Source organism: Callithrix jacchus, chromosome 18 (genome assembly GCF_049354715.1).
Source record: "Callithrix jacchus isolate 240 chromosome 18, calJac240_pri, whole genome shotgun sequence".
NCBI classification, from domain to species: Eukaryota; Metazoa; Chordata; class Mammalia; order Primates; family Cebidae; genus Callithrix; species Callithrix jacchus.
In genome coordinates this window covers 25,768,876-25,792,026 of record NC_133519.1, presented here as the reverse complement: position 1 = coordinate 25,792,026, position 23,151 = coordinate 25,768,876, and the positions used below count along the sequence as shown (strand labels likewise).

At 39.9% G+C, this 23,151-nt stretch overlaps 1 long non-coding RNA gene across 1 annotated transcript in view; it reads right to left on the bottom strand.

The window, feature by feature from the left end:
- Positions 1–23,151, bottom strand: part of LOC118149155 (uncharacterized) — a 178,932-nt gene that overhangs the window by 37,010 nt on the left and 118,771 nt on the right. The window contains exon 2 of the long non-coding RNA XR_004736414.3: positions 1,481–1,655. This is a non-coding gene — a long non-coding RNA (uncharacterized LOC118149155). The remainder of the gene's footprint in view (positions 1–1,480; positions 1,656–23,151) is intronic.

Sequence of the window (23,151 nt, the reverse complement as noted above, 5' to 3'; positions counted from 1 at the left end):
ATGACACTGTAAATGTTGAACACTGTATCGAGTGCCTGAAGACCTGTGCTATAGCACAGAGCAAGGATAGTGTGTATAGCTTCTTTGCACATGTCCCGTGCAATTTCTTTTAGGGCTTCAGTTACATAGAAAGATAGACAGATGGATGATAGATGGATAGAGAGACAGATCAACCAACTGACCAATAGACAACTCTCAAATCACACTCCAGACCAATGTTAGACATTGCCACTTGTATATCTCATAGATGCCTCACAATTCATACATCCAAAACTGAAGTCAGTGCCTTCTCCTCAATGAACAAACCGGAGTTCCTTCTCCCTTGGTCCCTTCATCCTCAACTGTCACAGCTAATCAATCAAATTCTGTTACTTCTTCACCCATAATACGGTTCAAACTCTTCTTCATCCCTTCATCTCCAGTGTTACCACCTGAGGTCAGGCTACCACAGTCTATCTCATGAATAATTTCCACAGTTTTCTAAAGGGTCTCCCTGCCTCCACCTTTGTCTCCAACAATTCATTTTTTCTTCAGAACTCGCCCCTCACCCAGAAATGACTTCTAAAACAATAATTCATTATTGCCTTCAGGGTGGCAATCCTTGCTTTCTAAAACCCTCCACACTGGCCAACTTGCAGTTCCCTGGGGAAGTTACTCACTGTTAACTCACCTTTTTCCCCAGCCCTTCATCTCCTCTCTCACCTAAGTGGATCCCACTTATCCTTCAAGACTCCACTCAGACATGACCTTATCTGGAACATCTGCCCATAGCATTATCGATTGCACATCACATGCTGTGAACGCCCTCTTTTGACAAGGCTCCTGATGATAGGTAACATCTTATTTGGGTAGCACGTAACAATGGCTCCATAGGCATGCATTCAATTTAAAAATTCTTTTGTAAAGTATGTGGCATTTCTCGTAAAACTTTTTAGTTTCTTTTTATTCTGAGCTCTCTGAGTAAATTCCCATTATTTGTTCTGTAACCTGTTACCTTGATATTGGGGAAAATAAATCTAAACTAGAAGATATAAGAATTTCTAATACTAATACATATTTTTATGATATAAAGAGCTGGAATCTGAGATATTAATCAAGCCCTATGCATAATAACTCATCACATATCAATTCTGGGATAGCTTCCCCCCACCCCAAGACGAAGTGATGAAGGTGAGGGGCTAAAATGTCAAAGGAAAAGATACTCCCTGAATCGTGACACATCTCCTCTACCCTAGGATACAAATCATGTGACCCTGCCAGGATGTTCTGTTGGCCTGGCTGCTTTAGGTGGCAAGTGTCACTGCAAGGGATGTGGCAATAAAGCAAGCTCTGCCTAACATCGGGTGGTGAGGGAAATGGTGGCTGGCTGGCTGAATGAGGCCACAGATTTGCACAGCCTTCTGCCTTCACCTCTATAGAAACTATTCAAAAGTTTACATGTGATTTTCTTCCAGTATAAACAGAATCTCAAAGTAAATACCTTCCATTCCTCTCACAGATGTTCAGTCAGTGGGAATCTATCAGGTGCAAAGGAAGCCATCTGTCTTTTCCACGCATACCTATTGTTAGGAAATCTTAAGGGTCCTCTTAGCATTTGGCTTGCTCTGCTTATGGTAAAACAGCAGGGGTAGCCATTCCAGATCCGATCTTGGTCCCTGGACAAGGTATAGAAAAAAAAAAAAACACTAAAATGATAAAACACACACACACACACACAAACTTATTTGTATCAAAAAAAGACAATGTCTTCAAATGTAGCAAATTACCAGGAGCTATCTATTTAGATGAGAAGTCAACAGTAGTTTTCAACTCTACTTATTAGAGACATTTTAAAAAAATGTAAGGATTATTAAATACTAGAATGATTTGTCCAAGATGAGGAATACAATCTTTTATTCCAAAGAGCTATAAAAAAAAAGAACCAATCTAATTGAGAAACCAATTGCTGACCTACCTAAAGGCGAGGGAATGGCCTCTATGGACTCTTAGATTCTCTTCTGGTTTTGTGATTCTATAAATCCTTCTAATAAAAATATTGTCAGACATACCAAGTGATTTACGCTTATTTTTGTCTCTGAGTACAAAAAAAAAAAAAAAAAATGTCACCAGCAGGTGGCTCGTCTGGGGACTTAGTTTTCAAGAGGAATTAGGCCTTTATCAATACCCAGTGGCCACCCTGTGGTATTTGATGGACAGTTGCAAATGAAACCCTAAAATAGAATTATAAATCAGGAGAATATATCCGGAGTGGCTGTTTTTCCTAACGCTGACTAGGGACACTCTCTTATGCTGTCACTCAACCTGGGTGAGTGTATGATAATAACGATAATGTACTTGTTGCTAAAAATTTAACACCAAGATTTTGAACGGTGGACAGAACCAAATACAAACAACACTGAGAAAATCAATGAAAGCTGCCTGTACTCGTAAGGGGAGAAAAGACGATGCCAGATTCTTCTACTCTTTGGAGAAAACAGAAAACGAGAGAGATTTTAGAAAGAGTTCTATTGAGTGAAAGCCTGATAATGTCATTTTAAAGTGCCATAAGGGAGGCAGTAAAAGAGACAATAAACACCCAAAATTTTTAGAATTAGGATGAGGAGCTCACTAAATTTTCACATATGTTTATGGATGTTTGACCATGATAACCAGAGTCCTACAAAATGTGAAATCATTAATATATTCTGTACTCAGCATTGTGTGTTTAATATTGCATACAGTTATTTGGATATCCTTACATCTGTTCAGTAATTACTGGCAATGTGTATGTATCCCTTTAAAAATACAAATTAAATATTAAAATATATTTATCTGACAAATATGAAATACAACTGGCATAGAAATTTATTTTCATAAACCCTTGAGTTTGTAATAAATTTGCTCCATTTCAAGATTTTTAAGGTACTTTTCTGACATTATAGTTTAATTACCACAAAAACCAAGGTTTGAAAAGAGAAGAAATAAATGCACCATAGTTTTTAGGTGAGAAAACAGTGTTGACCTAAAACCACTGGCTTTGTTTCTACCTTGGTGAGATGGGCATTTGGGAAACAATAACAGGGAGGACAAGGAGGAGAGGACAATTCTATCCCTTGACAATCTGATTCACCATTTTCTCCCATCTTCACACCCTTATAGTCTGGCCTTAGAGAGCACCAGGGATTCAGAAATCCTGAACAAGTCAGTGCAGATGTCATGGCATACTTCAGAGATCTATGGCAGACCTTGCCCTCTTTCACAGTCTGTGCTGTTCAACAGCTGAAAACCCGTCATCCCAGCATGGCTAAATAAACTCTAGGAGTGCAATACCATGGAAGACTATGCAGCAGTCATAAATAACAAAGAAATCCAAGTGTATTGACATATAAAGATCTCCGCGACACATTACTGAGTGCAAAAAGCTACATTATGATATATGTTATGACATTATTAATGTTAAAAAACACAAATGACAGTATATCTTTCTGTACATAAGTAGTTTATTGAAAAGTCTGATTCACTGGTCTAAAAATATGGAATTGATTTTTTTTTTTTTTTACTCACTGCATTTAACTGTGTTGAATCTCCCTTTTCAACCCTTTAATAGTATACAGGACAAATCCCACAGCTTTCTGATCACTTTCACAGGTTAAACACTTCAGTTTAGTCCTATCCACTTATCCCACTTTAAATAATCAATCAGATACCCTTTTTCCCCACTCAGTTCAGCCTGCCCCAGCTGGAGGGACTTGAAGTAAGGAGAGAGGCTAGTCCTCCCTTTGGATTCTTCTCCTCCTGTTCCCTCTTCTCCATCTCTCTCTCCATTATACTAGAGTAGAAGTGAGATCAGGGTCTCTGTGCTTTTGGGTCCTTTCTTGGCTGACACGGTCTGGTTTTTGATGCCATGACTTGGCAAACACCTTTCTTGGGGAAACATGGATGAGTTCTTTCTGAATAGATGAAAGGCTCTGATTTGATCTTTTCTGCCTCACCCCCCCTAGTGGTTCAAAACCACATTCTCTTGCTGATAGGGTCTCCTCTTCTGGAAGTCAGCCATCCTGCTCAGGTAATAGCAAGTGCCTTCAAGCTACCTTCCTCCATGTCCACTTGAGACACAGGAAGCCCCTTTATTCTCCCCAAACCATGCAAGGTGTGCTTTCTTCATTTTGCTCTCCTATTAAGTGAAGGTCAGCAGGTCCACTCTCTAAGCAGATGTCCAATTAGTTAATTAGGGTCCAGTCTCTCCTTGAAGATACTCCCAAAATATAAAAGTATTTCTCTTGGAGTCTTCCTCATAAGGCTGAAGTACCTCCTGTGATTCCCCATGAAGAGAGATGGTAAAACTACAGTATTCCCTTCCTAATCCAACACATCATAACTCCACTTCTTTTCTTACATATTTTGAGAAGGAAATGGCTGAGGGAAGGAGGGTCTCCTATAGAATCCTGCAGGGAGATGCTCAATGACTCCTCATTCATCATCCTGTAACATGCAGCTCTCTCTATTTAAAAAACTGATTGGCTAGAAATACCTAATGTAGGTGATGGGGTGATGGAGACAGCAAACCACCATGGCATGTGTATACCTATGTAACAATCCTGCAAGATCTGCACATGTACCCCAGAACTTAAAGTAAAATTAAAAAAACTAGTTGACATTGTTCTCCTCTGCGGAGGGACATAGGGTGATGAGTGGTGGTAAATGGGCTTTAGCTTCTTTTTATTGTTTGGATTTTCACAAAGAGAATGTTTTTATATATTTCATTCATTCATTCAAAATAATGTTAGATGGTCCCTAGAGATGTCATATCTGCTTTAATCAAGGCAGCCAAAGTTGCAGTCTCAATCCTGGCCACTATATTGTACTAAGTACCATCAACTGCACACTGATAAAGCTTTCCGAAAGTTTGATGGAGGAGTTGCCCTTTCTCCAAGAATATAACTGACAACTAATTGGAGCCACAGAACACAGCACAGAGTCCCTTTCCCCATGTTGCTAATGGGACACAGACTATCGGGACAAGTCAATGTTCCCCTCCATGTTCCACCTGCTCTAAGTCTGTGTAATCATCTGCTAGACTCTGACTAATGAAAGCAGGTGAAACTCTGTAGGGTGGGATCGACAGTCTGACACGAGCATACAGAGGGAGAAGGTGGTGGTGTACCGCCACGCTGAGCACCACCTGGAGTTACCAGTTGTCATGGCCTCCTAACAAGCATTTAGAAGGCTGGGAAAGGGCATAGCCAACAAGCAAGAGGCCACGGATTATCTCCTGGTTGCCATTCTGCACATCCAGATAAAGAGAAGTTTCCCAAGGCACCTCTATTGGCAAGGAGAGGAGGTCATACAGCCAGCCTCTACCAGGGTGGCACTGGGCATGTGGAAACACAGTTTTTACACCTCTGCCAAGACTTTATCTCCGTGGGTATCTGGAAAGGAGAAGAGTCTACCACCTCTAACAAGCTTCATGGATATTGGACAGAAGATTCAAAAGGGAAATAAGATAAATCTGAAGGTTTGAGAAAACAGCACAAGTATGGTGATTTTGCTCCAAGACAGTTTTACCCTAAAGAGTACAGCTCTCTAAAAATAATCCCAAAATTTCCTCCATGACCTCGTCCTTTAACATCAAATCACAAGAGAACTATGATCTTCTTGTTTTAGAAATGACAATATATGTTCTTTCATTCCCAGTTTAACATCTGGGTTTCCATTATGATGATACCTCTGATTAAACAAAACAAAATTTCGTGCTAGAAAAGAATTTTGCTGATAATCCAGTACAGCCATCTCAGATTGCAGATGTGAAAAGTCACAACGTTAAATTAGCTGCACAAGGGCTCACTGCACTGTAAGAGCTGACGCAGTGCTGGGATCCAGCTCCCCGGAGTCCCAGATCCACAAACTTCCACCACATCATTCTGCCTCTAGTGGCACAAAGTAGTTCTTAAAGGTGTAATTCACTTTTGTAATTACTGGTCCTCCGTATCAGTGTTGATAGTGGAGAATAGTAATGGCATCTTTAACGTTTACAGATCATCACAATTACTTTCTCTTACATAACCTCATTTGATTGCAATCACTCTGAGAAGCAAATGGCACAGTCACCACTAGGCCCATTTTACAAATGTGGCAAATGAGCTCAGAGATACTAGTTTGCCCTAAATCCTGCAGAAATGATCAGTCCTGACTCTCAGCTTAACTTTACTCCCAGATCATCAATCCCAAGTCTTTGTGTTGTCCACACGTTTTTAACATCATAATTGACTACTTTACACCTGAAGTCAATGTTTTATTCATCTCCACATGGATAAACCACACATCAACCATGTGTTTATTTTTAGATGTGTCTGCAAAGATTTTATTATGAGAATGTAGTATATTGAAATTAATAGCCAGAAGCCACACTGACTCAAACAAGCACAATAGGAGCCTGCTTTTTATTTTCATAACTTGGGCTGGATGCCTTTGTGGAAAAGTTTCACTTTGCATAGACTCTGAGATGCAATTTAGGAGTGGTAAGTGACCTACAGATGGGTGCTCAGCACCTCTCCTCCTGCTTCACCCCTCAGAGGCCTCTCACACTCCTCCCCCCACCACATACACACAAAGGCACCCTCAGCTGGTTCTGTGAACAGTATAACAAGTTAGCCACACTGCAGGCCTTGACACATGGCTCACTCAGCCTCTGGCACATCCAGTGTCTTACCTTCCATACACACCACTTGGCCATATTAATATCTGTCACGGGGGGGAGATTGGTCAGTGAAATCTAAATGGGCTTTTCCTATTTATTGATACAATTTCGTGGCAAGAGCAATTTTCAGAGCTTATTTTCCACTCCATTGAATCCCATGTTACTGCAAATGAATATATTCCTCGGTCAGTGCAATGGCAAAACACAGTTGTAAGTGCTTTATGCTTCATTTGGATAAAGAGTTCAGGATATTACCAAATATAAAAGGAAGTTAAGGGCCATATTTCATTAGAAAGCTGTCTCCCCTGTTAATAAAACCTGATGCCAGTGGTAGATGTGTAAAAACACAGAGCAGGGACTTGCAGCTCTGAGTGGCATTCAATAAGGCAGCCCAGTGATTCCAGGCACCACCTGAGGAGTACACCATTTCCCCAGTCCCACCAATATCAGCACACCAGGCCAGGGATCAGAAAGAAACTGAACTGTGGGATGTGAATTGGATATTTCATAGAAAATTGAAAATCCTACCCTCAGGCCAAGATATACCCTCCTTGGCTTTGCTGCCATTAAAGGAAAGCTCATGCCAGCGTCACTAACTGTAGAAGGCACCAGGTCAGCCTGTTGTGAGCTGATGTGTTGGGGCTTTAAAAAAATTACCTAGTGGATGGGCTTCCTGTATTGTGTCTGTTTGTTCAGTATAGGAAAATGTAGCCCCATCTCATTTCTCAGAGGAGAAAATGTAGGAGTAGCCACAGGCAAAACCGGAGGACTTAGACTTTTATAACAACTAGGTCACTCTCATTTACAGGCTTCCCAATGTCAACAACAATGAAGAGAGCAATCTGAACTCATAATCTAGAGTTTTCTATAACTTCAGATCCATATCATAGTACTCTCCACCGCATTGTAATTAGTGCACACTGAAGATGGTAGGTTAGCTCATTTAGCCACCAACCCTTGAGAAACAATAGGAGTTACTGGCTTTTACTAGTGGTACTAAGAATGTTTCCCAAATCCAAGGTATAAACATTCCCTTTCTTCATTACCTAACAGATTACATCCCACGGCCCGCCTGCACTGAACTCCCCTGAAACTTCCCAGTCCAAGGCAAGAGTTCTGTCACTGAGCTAATTCCTCCTCGTCATTTTACCGTGGGGCAGAGATGAACCCCACCCTACCTTTGATCGCCGCATTTCTGTTTCTTATCTTAGAGACAGTTTTCGTTTCTAATACTAAAGCCACTGCATTTCATCAAACTCATTTTTGGGTCACCAAAGAAAGTATGAGATCTCCTCAGAGAAGAAAATCCTTGAGATTTTCCTCATCTATAAAATGGGTATAATAATACCCATCTTATAAAGTGGTCGTAAGAATAACATGATTTAAGATGCCTGGTACTTATTAGGAATTCAACCAACATTATCCTTTCTTTTACATTTTTCCTAGAACTTCTACCTGGTCTTTGCCTACTGCTCAAGCACAGTTGCTCCTACTGTCTGACATCCTTTCTTACCAAAGTCACAATTCACCAGAAAAAAAAAAAAAGCCAGAATTAACACTTTGGGATCCAGGATTTAGTGAATTTTCTTCAAAGTGCAGTTCCTTGGAACTATTCACATCAAAGCCAGCTTGTAGCTAGTTCTCATCCAGATTTGGATTCAACACCTACTTTCTGGAAAATTTATATCCTTATGTAAGTGAAATAGTTTGTCATTATGTTTTCCCTGGAGTTTTAGTAAAAGACATTTAAAAAGAAGTCCAAAACCATTTTGTCTGAACTAAAAGAGAATAAAAAGTTTTCTGCCACATTTGTTTAATTATAACTCGATCAGCACTGGCAAAACTTTCCTCACAGAGTTATCTCAGAGGAGTTAATGTCGGGTTTCACACATAGTGTTCAATATTTGTCTCCCTGTTTCTTGCCCCAATTAATCTCCCATATGACTTCTACCTTTCTTCCTTAATTTAGCCCCTACATTTTCTCATTTGGTTGGGCTAAATACAAATAAGATCCTCAAGGAAGAACTCTGGATGTCACTTAGTGGTCTTCAGGAAGACCTGTCTTTGGTTTTTCATTGTTTATGAGTTTCTTATTACATTGTTTTAAAGTAGGCATTTATTAAGTGCTCACCGTCTACCAGGAACTGAGCGATGTGCTAAACACTCCAAGTCCTTGACTTGGAGGCTCTGTGGGGAAGAACAGCACGTAAGAGAGAACTTGAATGCTATTCATTAAGTGTGCTAGAACAGTAAAATGATTCTTTGAAGTAGGCATTTGGAGAGCTCTCTGTTTTTCAGGTAAAGCCCAGAGTCACATCTTAGTGACTGAAAGCTTATGCTCCCAATCATCAACTATCTTATGTGGTGAATCCAATACTGTCCTGAAGAACCGCAATGTGTAGGAAAGCCTAATGAGAAAAGTACCTTCACTTGAGTGTCAGGAAGGAGATGTCTCATGATGGTGGGATATGGCTTGGACCATGATGGGACTGTGAAAATCAGCACAGGAGCAGTAGGAATAGAGGTGTATGTATTTCTCTTCTGCAGAGCTGAGCAAGATCAGAGCACTGCCACAGACTAAATGCCAGAAAATTTTTTGAGTGCCTGGCACTTAGACCACTTTTGGTTAAGGAACCAGAGGAAAAAATCCCAAGCTGAGTATCAAAAAAAAAAAAAAAATTGAAGGGTAGAATGGTAGAAGTGACTGTGTTAACCTTAAAGAGGTAATATTAAAACTTTTCCCATTGGTGGAATTTGAGACTCAAGAAATAAGGTAAATTCAGATATAAGGAAGTAAAGAAAGCTCCATTTGCACAGAAGAGTCTGTAATTATGAAAGTCATGCCATCCCACATAATGATAGTGTTCTTCTACTATGCCAGACTGAACTCCTTGGAAGAAAGATTTTGTTCATCTTTGAAGAAAGGTCTTGTTCATCTTTTGAAGAGTGGGCGGAGGATGGGATTTGGGAAGAAGCTAACTTGACATTTAGCTCTGTCATTTATTGGCAATAAACATTTTAAGTTTCCATTTGTTTCCTCATCTGCAAACGATAGATCATGTAAGCTACCACTTCTTAAGGATTTTTGTGAAGACTTCATTAAATAATGTGTGGAAAGTGTCTAGCACTCAGATATTCAATTAATGTTTTATTTTTTCCTGTATCTCCTCTCTCCCCAGAACAAAGCAAAGAATATGGGACATATTTTTTCTTGCCACCCCCCAGCCTATAGCACTATCTCTACTTGTCATACACAGCATGATCCTGGGATATCACCTGCTTCCTCTCCCCCAGAACACTTTCTGGAGAACTTTAATTATATTCAACCATATGAAGTTGTTAATGTTATTATTACCCCTGTGTTGCAGATTGAAAAACCAAGGCGTAGAATGGTTGAATGACATCCTCAAAGTCACGTAGCTAGTAAGATGATTAAACCAAGGTGCTTCTGATTCCGGAAATAACTACTTTTCTCTCTTGATTCTAGGTCCATCTAATTCCAAGCTCATACTTCTCCCACTGTACCTCACAACTCCCTTCTATGGACTACAGTTTTTCTTATTGTAAATTCTTCATTTCATTTGGTAGCTTGGATGAGGTAAAACTGCAAGCTCCCAAGGGAAGCGCTTCATTATTTTGAGCTCCACAAAGCACATCTGCACGTAGTCACCTTTTCAAATTTCTGCTAAATCAGCCAGTAAGCTCTTAGTGAGAACCAATATATAGTTTCGAGTTCCAAAGGATTATGGCACTGCATGTGCAGATCTTGAGCCATGAAGACAGATGGGACAGTGAAATTAACCTAACCAGTGACATGCAGATACCTTAGACTTCTATTTTCTCCATGAGTAAAGCACCAACTCAGATGCCATGGTGTCACAGGGCTTGGCAGACCAACTCAAGGAGAGAAAAGAATCCAAAGGCAACTTTCTTCTCAAACAACAATTTCCTTGGGCTGGACATGGTGGCTCAAGCCTGTAATCCCAGCACTTTGGGAGGCCAAGGCGGGTGGATCACGAGGTCAAGAGATTGAGGCCATCCTGGTCAACATGGTGAAACCCCGTCTCTACCAAAAATACAAAAATTAGCTGGGTATGGTGGTGCGCGCCTGTAATCCCAGCTACTCAGGAGGCTGAGGCAGGAGAATTGCCTGAACCCAGGAGGCGGAGGTTGCGGTGAGCCGAGATCACGCCATTGCACTCCAGCCTGGGTGACAAGAGTGAAACTCTGTCTTGGAAAAAAAAATTTTTTCTTGGATCATCTCTTTCATAAAATAATAATTACCAGTTTCCTTCTGTACCTGTTTTTTTCTTTTGGAGACAGAGTCTTGCTCTGTCACCAGGCTGGAGTACAGTGGCCCAATCTCTGCTCACTGCAACCCCTGCCTCCTGGGTTCAAACAATTGTCCCTGTCTCTCACAAGTAGCTGAGATTACAGGCACCTACCACCACACTGGGCTCATTTTTGTATTTTTAGTAGAGATGGGGTTTTGCCATGTTGGCCAAACTGGTCTTGAATTCCTGACCTCCAGTGATCCACTCGCCTCAGCCTCCCAAGGTGCTGGGATTACAGGCATGAGTCACCACACCTGGCCTGTACCTTTTTTGAATATCAAAATAAGGATGTCTTGTCCACCAAGGCTGACCTTTTCAGTACAATGTAAGCTCTGGGAGAGCAGGGTTCATTCTCTGTGGTATCCCAAGTGCCTAGCATGGGGCCTGGCACATTTAGGTACTCAATAATTTCCCTTCATAAATTCATAATTTCCCTTCTCATTCTGAAAAATAATCTGATTAAAAAATATGACATTACTTCCCAGTTGACTCAATTTGGCTGGGAAAGGGAAGATGACTGACATATATTACCATTACTCTGCATCAGCCACAATGTTTTCTATGTATGGGGTTATTTAATCCTCATAATAACTCCATCAGGTGGATATTACTACTTCATTTTACAGATAAGGAACTGGGTCTTAGAGAGGTAAGATAATGAGCCCAAAGTAGCACAGTTAGAAGTAATTCCTAAATCAATGACTTTTGCATTGCACTATGTTGCCGTTTTCATGAAGGCCAAGACGTTGATAAATTTTTATGGTTTGGTCCCTCTTCAACATCACTATTAAATAGCCATTTAATCTAATTACCATTAATAGTAAGTGTAACATTTCTGAGCACTTATTTTGTGCCAGACATTATTCTAATGTTTAGTATGTATTAATATATCTAATTATGTCAACATCCCTGTAAGGTTAGTGGTATTATTGTTACTATTTTATAGACAACCGGTGAGAAATTTGAGAACAAACAACATGTCCAAAGTCATATATCTAATAGGCAATGGGCCCACATTTCATATCCATGTAGTCTTGTTTCAGTGCCCGAGCTCTTACCCATTTTGCTACTCCTTCTTTTCAAAATCCACCACTATTACAAGTCTACTAGGACAGCCCATGGCTACCAGAAGTCCCTACCATCAGGGAGAAGGATATTCCCAGAGAAATTCATCATATCCTAGATATTCATCTCCAGCAAAGTAGCCCTGGAAAATTCTCAGTGAGTTGGAACTGTGTACATTCTGACCCTTGTGTATATACAGACTAATTGGTGACATGGCTCTGTTTTTTGGTCTTCTCAGAATAATCACAGTTTGGAATGTTACTACATTTCAGGTGGTAAACTCGTTGGGTTTTGTTTTGTTTTTTAAGGAAGACTTACACAGTCATTGATTGTAGGCAAGTTCTATCACCTTGCTGATGATAATTCTGCCCAAAGTCACTAGATGCTCATATTTAAAGAGACCTCAGAGAGTCAATGACACAGCTCAGCTAAGTGACACATGACACTGTAAAGTGGTTTAGGATGTGAATCAGACAGAATAGCTAACATTCTAGAAGCATAATGTACGAGAGGCACAATCCCCACAAAAAATAAGACCAGAGTCAGGTGTACATGAACCAATCATATTGCAGAAGCATCACCCTTCAATTTCTTCATAGACCCACCACACAAACCTCAGTTGTGCCCTGCTTTCGAAGCTAAGAATGAGGAGAATGAAATTTAATTTTTCTGGTGGCCTATCATGTGAAACAATGAATAATACAACTTTTAAATTTTTTATTGTAATTGGCTAATCATATGATAAACAGTGCCTTTCATTGAATTCTCAAAAGTGATCTCAAGGCTTAACCAAATTATGCTGGGATGTGTTTTTACTCCTGTCCATAGTAACTGCTTTTTGAAAGAGCACTGAATAGCTGATGAGAGCTCTGCACTTAACCGGAAATACAAGGCTATCCTAGAATGTAACAGACAAGCAGTTCCTTTTAACCTATTCCTATTCTGGTCAGGCAAAACCGGGTCTATAACAAAGGGCTTCTTCTTCATGCCTGGAACAGCTAGGATAAAGCACAGGTATCCTCTGCCACTAAGGGTTTATTCTCCCAAATTCACAGAGGTTTTGTCAATTTCCTTTTGCTTCTTCCCTCCCCTCAGTCACCACTACTCCCTCCACCACCAACCCAAGGCAATGTACTAAGATAACAACATTCTAAGATGACAACAAAGATTTCAAGGGCTCCCAAAGACCACCTTAATTCCAGGCAGCTTCAGGGTTGTAGTTAAGTTAACCACAGCCTCACAAAAACTGAGAATAGCTACTCAGAAAGAAACTTTAGACGTGTTACTCCCAGTGAGTAAACCTACAAAACCAGCCATATCTTCTTTTCTAGCATCCACAGACCATATTGATTTGAACACTGAAAAGACAGCATTTCTGTGTCTAAGTAACCACATGACTTCAGACAAGTCTTTCACTTCTCCGGGTCTCCATTTCTTCCTCTCTGATGGGAAGATATTGGATTATTAAACTACATACATGGGGTTGGACTTCACTTAAAATACTATGGTCATGAGACCAGCATATTGTTTCATTTTTGTTGATTAATAAATCCGTACATTTTTATACAATTTGAGAGCCCAAAGACATTTTACCTTTTAGCAAAAACATGTTTATATATCCCAAAATGTCTCAGCAAGTAAGGATTATATTCCTGGGTGGCAGACCTGGGTAAGTCTAGATTTTGTGTTGTTTCTCTACTGAAAGATAAGTGAAATTTTATAATTGCGGTTCTTGCCATTTAAAAGTTATAGCAAAAATCACAATTACTTTTGCACCAACCTAATATTATATTTCGAAAAGGAGGTGGTTTGGAAGGATGTGTGGAGGAGGTATTATTGGTTCAGATGGCCTGGAAGCAAGCTTATAGTTGTCAGTGGCTGCTGTGGATCAGCAGGTGACCTATATTTATAATTTATTTACTACCTATGTCCATCCAACCTGTTGGAAGCAAATACATGCAGTTCCTATCCTGAGGAGCAGATCAAGGACAGTGATAAGTAATATTGACTTATGTCGGTGTCATCAGTTCTAACTAAAACATAAGCACTGGGTCAATTTAACAAGCACATCGACCAGCAGTCCACAATGTCTGCACAGAGGAACTCAGTGCTGTTGAGAGAAATTAGAGATTTTTCCTGAAGCTTTGCTGAGCTTTACAAGAGATAGTTTATGGGCAGAGGAGAGATTTGCTGAATGTACAAGATATATGCTACATTGAATATAGGTTTTTTTTTTTCTTACCAGGTTACCAAGGTTGCTTACATAAGTTTGGAAAAACTGGGGGCTTCATTGAGTTAGTATGAAGAAATATGGAAGTCGTTGAACCCAGGAAGACCATAAATACAGCCACTGCTATTCTGAAGTCTAGACTATATCACTACAGTGGTCCCTAGTGTGCTATTTGGCATTCCTTTTAATTTGCCTCCAGTTGTAATGAGATAACCACGGTTTATAATACAGTAAATGTATAATTAAATGCAGATGATATGCTATTCCTGGCAGTACAATTCAAGACTCTGGGTTGACACTATCAAACTCCATGACTACTTTGAACACAGGTCTGTTCAAAGAAATGAAATCCATAGTCAACTGGATCACTTATGAAAGTCCATGCTATTAACTTTGGTGTTGATTGGGAAATTTAGCCATTTCAGGCAACTTTTATTCACTCACTCATTTAACAAATATTTGTTGGATGACTACTCTGTGTCAGGGACCATGCTAAGCCCTGAGTATTAACAATATATGCCCATATGCATCCTACATTCTACTTGGTAAATGGACAGAACTGGCCTAAATAAACAAAAGGTATTTAATAGGATACATTTGATGCAGAAAACAAGAAGGAGATGTTATAGCAATAATGGAAGAAAGGCAACATCTCTGGAAAGCCAATTTTACCGTTAGAGTGGGTGAAGTGCACCAGGCCTATGCTGCTAAAACAAACTGGATGGTGGAGGACATGATCTAAGGACACCAGTGTGACATTGTTGGCACCCTTGTCTGAACCATCAGAGACCTAACACTGGTAGACACTAGTCCTGGTTGTCACAGGGCTTGGGGTGAGGCCCAGAATATTGTCAGCTTTTATCCTCAAACCTGATTGGGAGGATGTGGGGCAGATATTGTTTTACTAAACTTTTAGACAGAACCAATGGAGAAAAAGGCATAATTTACCTAAAGCTGTGGATCAAAACACTTGGATTCAATTCCTGGCTCTCTCAGTTATTAACTATATGGTTTTGGGCAAGTCATCTACCCCAATTATTGCTTTTGTTAATATACAAAGTGGTATAATATCTGTTCTACTTATTTCTATCATGGTGCTAATGAAGAGCAAATAAACATGAAATTATAAAGTACTGTGCAAATGTTAGTTGTGCGATTATTAGAGAAACTCTAGGAATTTCACATCCTCCACCATCAAGATGCCAGCCATAGAGATTTTACCTCATTCTTTTCCTTCTGGCTTTCTAAATAAAATGCCAGGAATGTAAACTTTGCCTCCTGGCAAAATATGACCTCTGACATATATTGTGCACAAACTTCAGTCTGCAAGCGAGAGAGGGATCTTAAGTGCTCTGCACATCAGGAGTTGGAAATATGTTTATTAGTCAGTAGTTTGAGGTCTTGGTGGTGACATTTTTTCGGTGCTCAAGTTACATAAGGAAATAATCAGTAAATAGAAAGATTGCCTCATTATGCAAAGTGAAATACAATCTGCCATAGAAAGCGGAATCATGCCGAGAAGCTTGCTGAACAGTCTCTGCCTCCAATTAAGTTCCGATTACAGAGCTGTACTTTAGTTGAAAATTCATTCTCCAGCATGGGTTAGATTTCAAGGGACATGGTGAACATGACAATAGTAATGAGATTGTGCTACTGTCTACAGATTCTCCCCAGGAGTTCAGAGTACCATCCCCCTATTGTCTTGGCTTTTATCCTCTAACCTGGTTGGAAGAATGAGGGGTAGATATTCTTTTGCTAAACTTCTAGACAGAACCAATACAGAAAAAAATCCTGAAGGTTTTGCCTGGGAAGCAGGTTAAGAATTTAAGCCAGGTTACAAGTGTTTCCTTACCAGTCTTGTTGGTTGGCATCATTTAAGTTCTGATGGGTATTTGGTGTTATACTAAGACTTACAAATAACAGAGAAATTGCCTTGGTCTCTTAAACAACAAAGATGTTGGTGGGGAGAAAAAGTACCTGATTAATATTGAACAAAGGAACAAATTAGCAAAAATCCTGAGGCATCTCATAAGTATTACCATTATGCCTCAGCACCTACTGCTCCCTAAAGAAGACCAACAATATACCAATACTGTATTCTGCGAGATTGAAAGTGAAGGTGAAGACACACCATTATCTTTCCTTGCCACTCAGAAAGAAAACATGTTGCCAATTAAATGCTGATACATTGCTTTCTTAACTTTGATTATAAGACATATCTTCATTTTAGAGATGTTAAATATGTGGGAGGGAAAGAATGTGTTTTGAAATCATTGAAATACAGTGTACTGATTGACAGGTGTGCTGGCTTTAGCACACCCCCTTAAAGACACACTAGAGGTAGAGAAATCTCAGGAAAATGTGTCGCTAATCTGATAATGAATTTTGATGGTCTCCTCTATAAGGAAAAACAGAGAATCTTCAGAAAAATAGACGCTCGAGGAAGGGTATAAAAGAAGTCTGCAGGGTCGTACAGTGTACAGGTAAAGGGCATGCAACAGAGGGACCTGCTCACTAAATCCTTGAAACTCAAAATTAGTGGGAGTTCCTATAAGCTTACAAGAGGAAATTTCGGAAAACACAAAAGGACGTGTTATTTCACACAGCAGGCAGTCCACATAAGGAACTCATTACTCCAAGAGCTAGCACAAACTTAAAAAAGATAATTTGGTTCAGAAAGGGTTTTAGATAAATTCATGGATGATAGAACCATAATGGACTCCATCCTCTATATACTTAAATACTCTTATTAAGTCATCACTTCAGCTTTTTCCTTCTGTGCTAAATAATAGTGCTTCCTTTAGCATTCCCTAATAGTCCCTATTTTCCAATCCTTCAATTTTATCTGTCCTCCTTTAAATCAGTGGTCCATGCAACCCAACTTTTAATGAGCCCCTGAAAATATTATCATGGAAAGTTTAGGTATAATCTAATCCCAAGTCACAGGCAGAGTTTAAAGCTCACTGGAGCCAGAGGCATTATCATTTTCATCTTGGAAGCTTCATAGCACCTTACACAGTGCCAGAGATAAATTCCTATTGAATTAATGCATGAATCAATTAGTAAATATGTGCAACCTCAGCTGTCTGGGAAGACCTAGGGTGCCTAGGTGTTCCCATGAGATACGCAGGTGTTTTACGTGTGTGATGGCAGATTTGGGGAATGGGGGTGGGCAGGAAGATGCTAGTTTACATGAGGGATTTAGGTCTGAAAACCCAAGTTTAGTTACAATCTCAGCTACGACTGATTTTGTATGGGACCCTTATGGAACATGAGAGCGCACCCTGAGCCAACTAATAGGTGCCTGTTCTTGCCACAGAACTTATGGTAAAGGAACAGATTAGGTAGATGGGTAGAAAGGTTAAGCAGGCAAGCAGAGTCGATTTTTTTTTTTTTTTTTTTTTATGGAAGGAGGGAAGAGGGATATTTCTCCCTACAGGAGAAAGTTCCTTAAGAAATCTGTTCTTGGCATGATGTTCGTAATTCTGCAGCTGCCCATGGGGCTCAGCAGACAGCTCTCTGCAGGTGAAGGAGAGGGAGTTTAACAAAGTTGTCACTACTGCTTCAGTGTTTCTGGTTCAGAGAGAACCAGGAGGGGTTCAAGTTTAAATATCCACAAGGCCATAGTGAGATTGGAATATTAGGAATTGTCTGAGGTGGCAGGGCGTTAAAACACTCAGAGATAACAGACTTAGAAAATGAGCTTCACTTCCCCTTAGAGTAGAGGGTTTCCTCTTATTTATGGCATGGAACACTGATGGAAGTTCTCTCAATTACAAAGACAATCATTTGCTAGAAGATGGCTTTGGTGATGTGGACTAAAATTATCCAGTAAGCCTGAATGTACACCAGCAGTACATTCAGTGGGTGTGGCTGGGTAAAAGGCATGCCATTGACATTATTTAGGACGCACAAAAGAACAGTTAATGCCTCTGTGAATGCAAGGATCATGTCCCTCCTTACTCAGCAGTCTAGATTCCTGCTGATGGGAAATACTGGAGGAAAAGTAATTATTCATATATGACACATACGTGTGTGTGTATTTAATCCTTTCGAGACAAGTTTTAAAACTTCAATTTGACAATCAAACCTTCTTTATTAACATTTCACTCTTCCCCAATGGCCTGAGTTAGCACTCAACATTGTGTTCTTTATATGCTGTGTTTATGGAAATTACAGCATGTGAGGACGAAGTGCTTTATGACTGGTAATCTCTGTCTTGTTACATGGGATTTATGAGACCAGCGGGGCAACCCTCATCACTGGCCTTGGGCCTGATGTCAACGTTTTATGCAATTTCCCTTCTTCCTTGTTAAGGAACTGAGAATTCATTTTGCCTACTGATATTATCTATTGATTTTCCTTCTGCAATATTTGTTAAATATTTTTAAAAATAGAAGAATACTGCTTAAGTGCATCTTTAGTGCAATGGGCATGGGTCGGTGTGTGTTCTTGTATGTGTCTATGTCCCTGTATCTGTATGTCTGTCAGCATACTTGTGTGTCTGTGTGGTTGGGACTACTTGGGACCACACAAGGAACAAATCCCACATCTAGACCAAATAAAAACAACAACAACAACATTTCCTCTGAACACCCATCTCTTCTGACATGATCCTGAAGCACATTTGCATTCTTCAGGAAGCACAAAGGCAGTGACTACCTCCTGGTGTATACACTGACCATATTTGTGAGTTTCCTAATCCTTCTCACCTAATAAAATACCATTTATCTTCACAGACATTTTGCCTTCCCTGTCATTCATAAAACATATCCTTGTTGCTACCAGCTTCTGCCTCTCTCAAAGGGCAATGACAGATCACTCAGTGTTCCTGAGCTTCTAGGCAAAGGGTTTGCTTTCTGTTAGGGTTGAAAGTGTTTGGGGCTCAGCCTAGTGGACCAGGACTAGGAATCATTCAAGACATGCATCTTTATAGAACATCCTTTGAATTTAGTGCAGAGAAAGGCAGAAGAGACGCGGGAATGTGGAGACCTACCGGGATCTGCCCTCAGACCTCTTGCTTTGACAGTCTTTGTAGAAACAAAAACAAACTTTCTGCTGTGGATAAGGAGGTGTTTTACTTTCTTAAAGAGCTTTCATATCTATTCATACATTAATATAAAATGGCATTTGTAACCCTCAGTTTCTGCTTCTGTATATTGCTACCTTCTTAGTATAAGAGAAGGAACAGAAATGCGGAAAAGTTGAATGGCTGGGCTACAAGCAATATTGGAGAACGATGGCAGAGTGTGGATTCAATGCCAAGCAAACACAGCACTACAAAGTGATGGCTTGGAGGAAGGCTTACAAAGTCTAGCACCCTCAGATGCCACAGCTGCTTCTTGATGACTTAGGCCTTAGGGAGGTCTCTAAGCCTCAGTTACTTCATAAGGAAAATCATTAATGAGGGTGGCTTTGACCTCATGCGAGTAGATGAAATAACTGAATGAGATAATGAATTTTGAGCCCTAAGCAGAGTCCTAGGTCCATAGATTTATCATAATAGTTATGTTTTATGGTCATATTTTATATTTTATTCTCAAAAAGGACCTTTGAAAGTTTCACACTGTCCCAGGCACCACATGGTTCATTTTGGTAAAATGTGTAGAATTTGCAGATTACCCAGGAGAAACTGAAAGGTAATTTTTTTCTATGATAAATAAGTTTAGTGTAAGGTTTTTACGAGCTGAAAAATTTTAATAAAAAGAAAACAGAAAAATCACCAAATCAATTGTTACTTAGGGCAATAAAAAATTAAAGGAATATCTTTAGTTATATTCATAAGCTTGTAAATTCTAAAGGTTGCTGGGTTCTAGCCTTCCTTGTACACCCTCACAAAATTACTAATCCTGGTTGTTCTATATTCCAAACAGTGGTAGACCAAGCATTTTTCATTGCTTTCATGAAATCTTCTTTCACTCTATCGCATGGAATATGTTTACCTTAAATTTTGGTCTAACCCATTTCAGGGGAGCCGTGAGAAGCTTTCCAGAGAAATAAAGACCAAAATAATGACCCTCTAGATTTAGATTATGCTGCAGTTATCTTTTGCTATATAACCAACCACTCAAAACTTAGAGGCTTAAAAACATAACTTTATTTGACTCATGATTCTGGTAGGTGGTTCTTCCGGCCTGGGCTGGGGTGGGCTCAGCTAATCTCACCTAGGGTTGCCACATTATACTGAAAATGGTGATTATTTACCTGCCTTAACTCTTGTAATGCCCGAGAGACACAAATTAAAATCTGGCTAAATATTTTTGAATGGGTTAATAAATAAATAAATAAAGTTATTTGCACTTGATTTTTTTTGGACATTTCGTGGCACAGGACTGTCTTCTAGAGAATTACAAGGCAATTAATTTATTTTTCCCAGCAATTTCACAACTCTGTCTTTGGGGTTGATCTAGTACAGTTTACCCCTTAAACACATACCCAGACCTGCCTTCCCTGAGTAATATACAAAGTAAATCACCTAACTTTTCCCAAATTATTCCTTCCTTCTTTTCTCTGAAAACTCCTATTCTTGCCAATGCCCTGAGAAAAAGAGAATCTTCCCCTCTCGATGGAAGGAACTGCTAAATCACATTGCAAGGGCATATATACTGGAAGGGGAAGAAATTGTGACCATTTTTGTAATCAACCTTGGGCCATCACCAGTGGATTCTAAAGTGCACCATGCCATCCTTGATCACTAGGTAGCATAGAAATGTTGCTACATAAAAGAGAACAGGGCATCTCTTTCCAATACTCATTCTTTCTATTAAAAAAATGCTCCTGGATGTCAGCAATTCTCAACCTAAAATAGATGCCTCAGCTCTAGTCAAACAGCCTTTAAGCTCTTAAGAATGCATTCATCACAGACTGCAGAAGTGACAGACAGACTCCAAAGAGGAAATCCCAAGACCAAAATATCATCTGTCACTTCTGACAGAGGATGGCACGTGTGACTGGGAGAGGGAATATAAGCTGGAGAGGATGACCCTGTGGAGAAGGCTGTTTTCGGTCACCACTGACTGCTCTGGGGGCTTGGGGGGAGGGAAGCCTGGCAAGGAATCCAGGCCGTGCAAAGACTGAGAAATTGGAGACTTCCATGCTGTGAAAGTCTGATTTAAATGAGCTCAATTTCTTAAAGCAAATAATGGGCTGAGTGTGATTGATGTTGGGATTGGTTTTCTATTAAGCTGAATGGAGCTGCAGATGATGCTAGGTTCCCCTCCCAGAAGCTGAAAGTAGCTGGACTGGTAGCACATATCTACCCTCCCAGTGAGGTAGAGAAATAGTTAAGTAAAAATGGCCAGTGACTAAACCCAAATTATCTTTACGGTTTAGTTTCTGGGAGGCATTCTGACTTGTCACACTTATCATACTCAGTCACAGAGCTTTGTATTTTCAAATTCTGCAGATTCTATTAGGTCTACTCCCTGCTTCCTATCCTGATGACCGGGATGCCTTAGTTCATGCCCTTACTGCAATTGCTCGGATTCTAACTGAGCTTCCTGCCTCCAAGTGGAACTTCTATCAATTCTGACCTCTTTCTAAAATGTCATTCTGGCCATGTCACTGTGCCCATTTTTAGGTTTCACAAAGCTTTCAGGATCAAGTTCAGAAGTTTTGGCTATACCATCCCTTATTGCTCTGTTATCCCCACCTCTGCACACACCTCTCCTCCTACCCACCCCCACCAACCATCACACACCTTCAAAGCAGCCATTTGAAATTACTTGTTCCTTAAAATACGACAGGCACTTTAGGCTTCCAAGTCTTTGCACATATTGTTCCCTCTTCCAGGAAAATGCTTTCTCCACCCCCACATCATCTAAGACTTATTCATCCTTCTAAATTCAGCTCAAGCCTCACCTCTTCCAAGAAACCTTTCTCGAGCTTCCTAATCCAATATAGATGCTCCTCCTCTGTGCTCCTTTCATAGTCTTGTTCCCTCTATCACAGCTTTGCCACATTATGCTGAAATGGGTGATCTATTAGGCTGTCTCTGCTACCACTTTGTGAGACTGTTTTATTCAACTCTCCCAGTGTTGAGCACAAAGCGAAGGCTGGTTAAATGTTTTTTGAATGAATAAATGGATAGATGAATGAATAAGTAGAGTTACCCCAATTTGGCCCTTTGGACACCACGTGACCCAGGGCTTTCTCCTGGAATGCTACAAGGTGATTAATTTATTGTCACCTGCAGTTTGCTACCCTCCCTGTCTGTTGGATTTATCCCAGTATTCCCAGTTAGATGTATGCCCAGATCTGTCCTTGACAACCAAATCATGTAACTTCTCTCAAATCATCTCTCCCTTTTTTTCCCTTTAAAACTCCTGTCCTGAAACAAAGAGATAAAATTAGCAGGTATTATTTATAATGAACTAAATACAGCTGAAAATAATAAGCCCTTACAATTATATAGTGGCTCATAAAACTCTCACCTTCATTACTTTAATCTTTCTAACAATCACTATAGGTAGACCACACAGGATTTCTCATTTCATTTTATACCAAAGAAACTCCAGCTCATAGATATTTTGCACCTTTGCCAGGATCATATAAGTATTGATATTTTGATTCAGATACTTTTTATTTTTTTCCATTTTATTTTTCAAAAGATTATGCTTGGATGGATAAGGAAAACCTTAAACTGCTTGGTCCAGATCTGAGTTCAAGTCCTGGATATCCTTGTTAATTTTCTGTCTTGCTGATCTGCCTAATATTGACAGTGGGTTGTTAAAGTCTCCCACTATCATTGTGTGGGAGTCTAAGTCTCTTTGTAAGTCATTAAGAATTTGCTTTATGTATCTGGGTGCTCCTGTATTGGGTGCATATATACTTAGCAAGTCATCAAA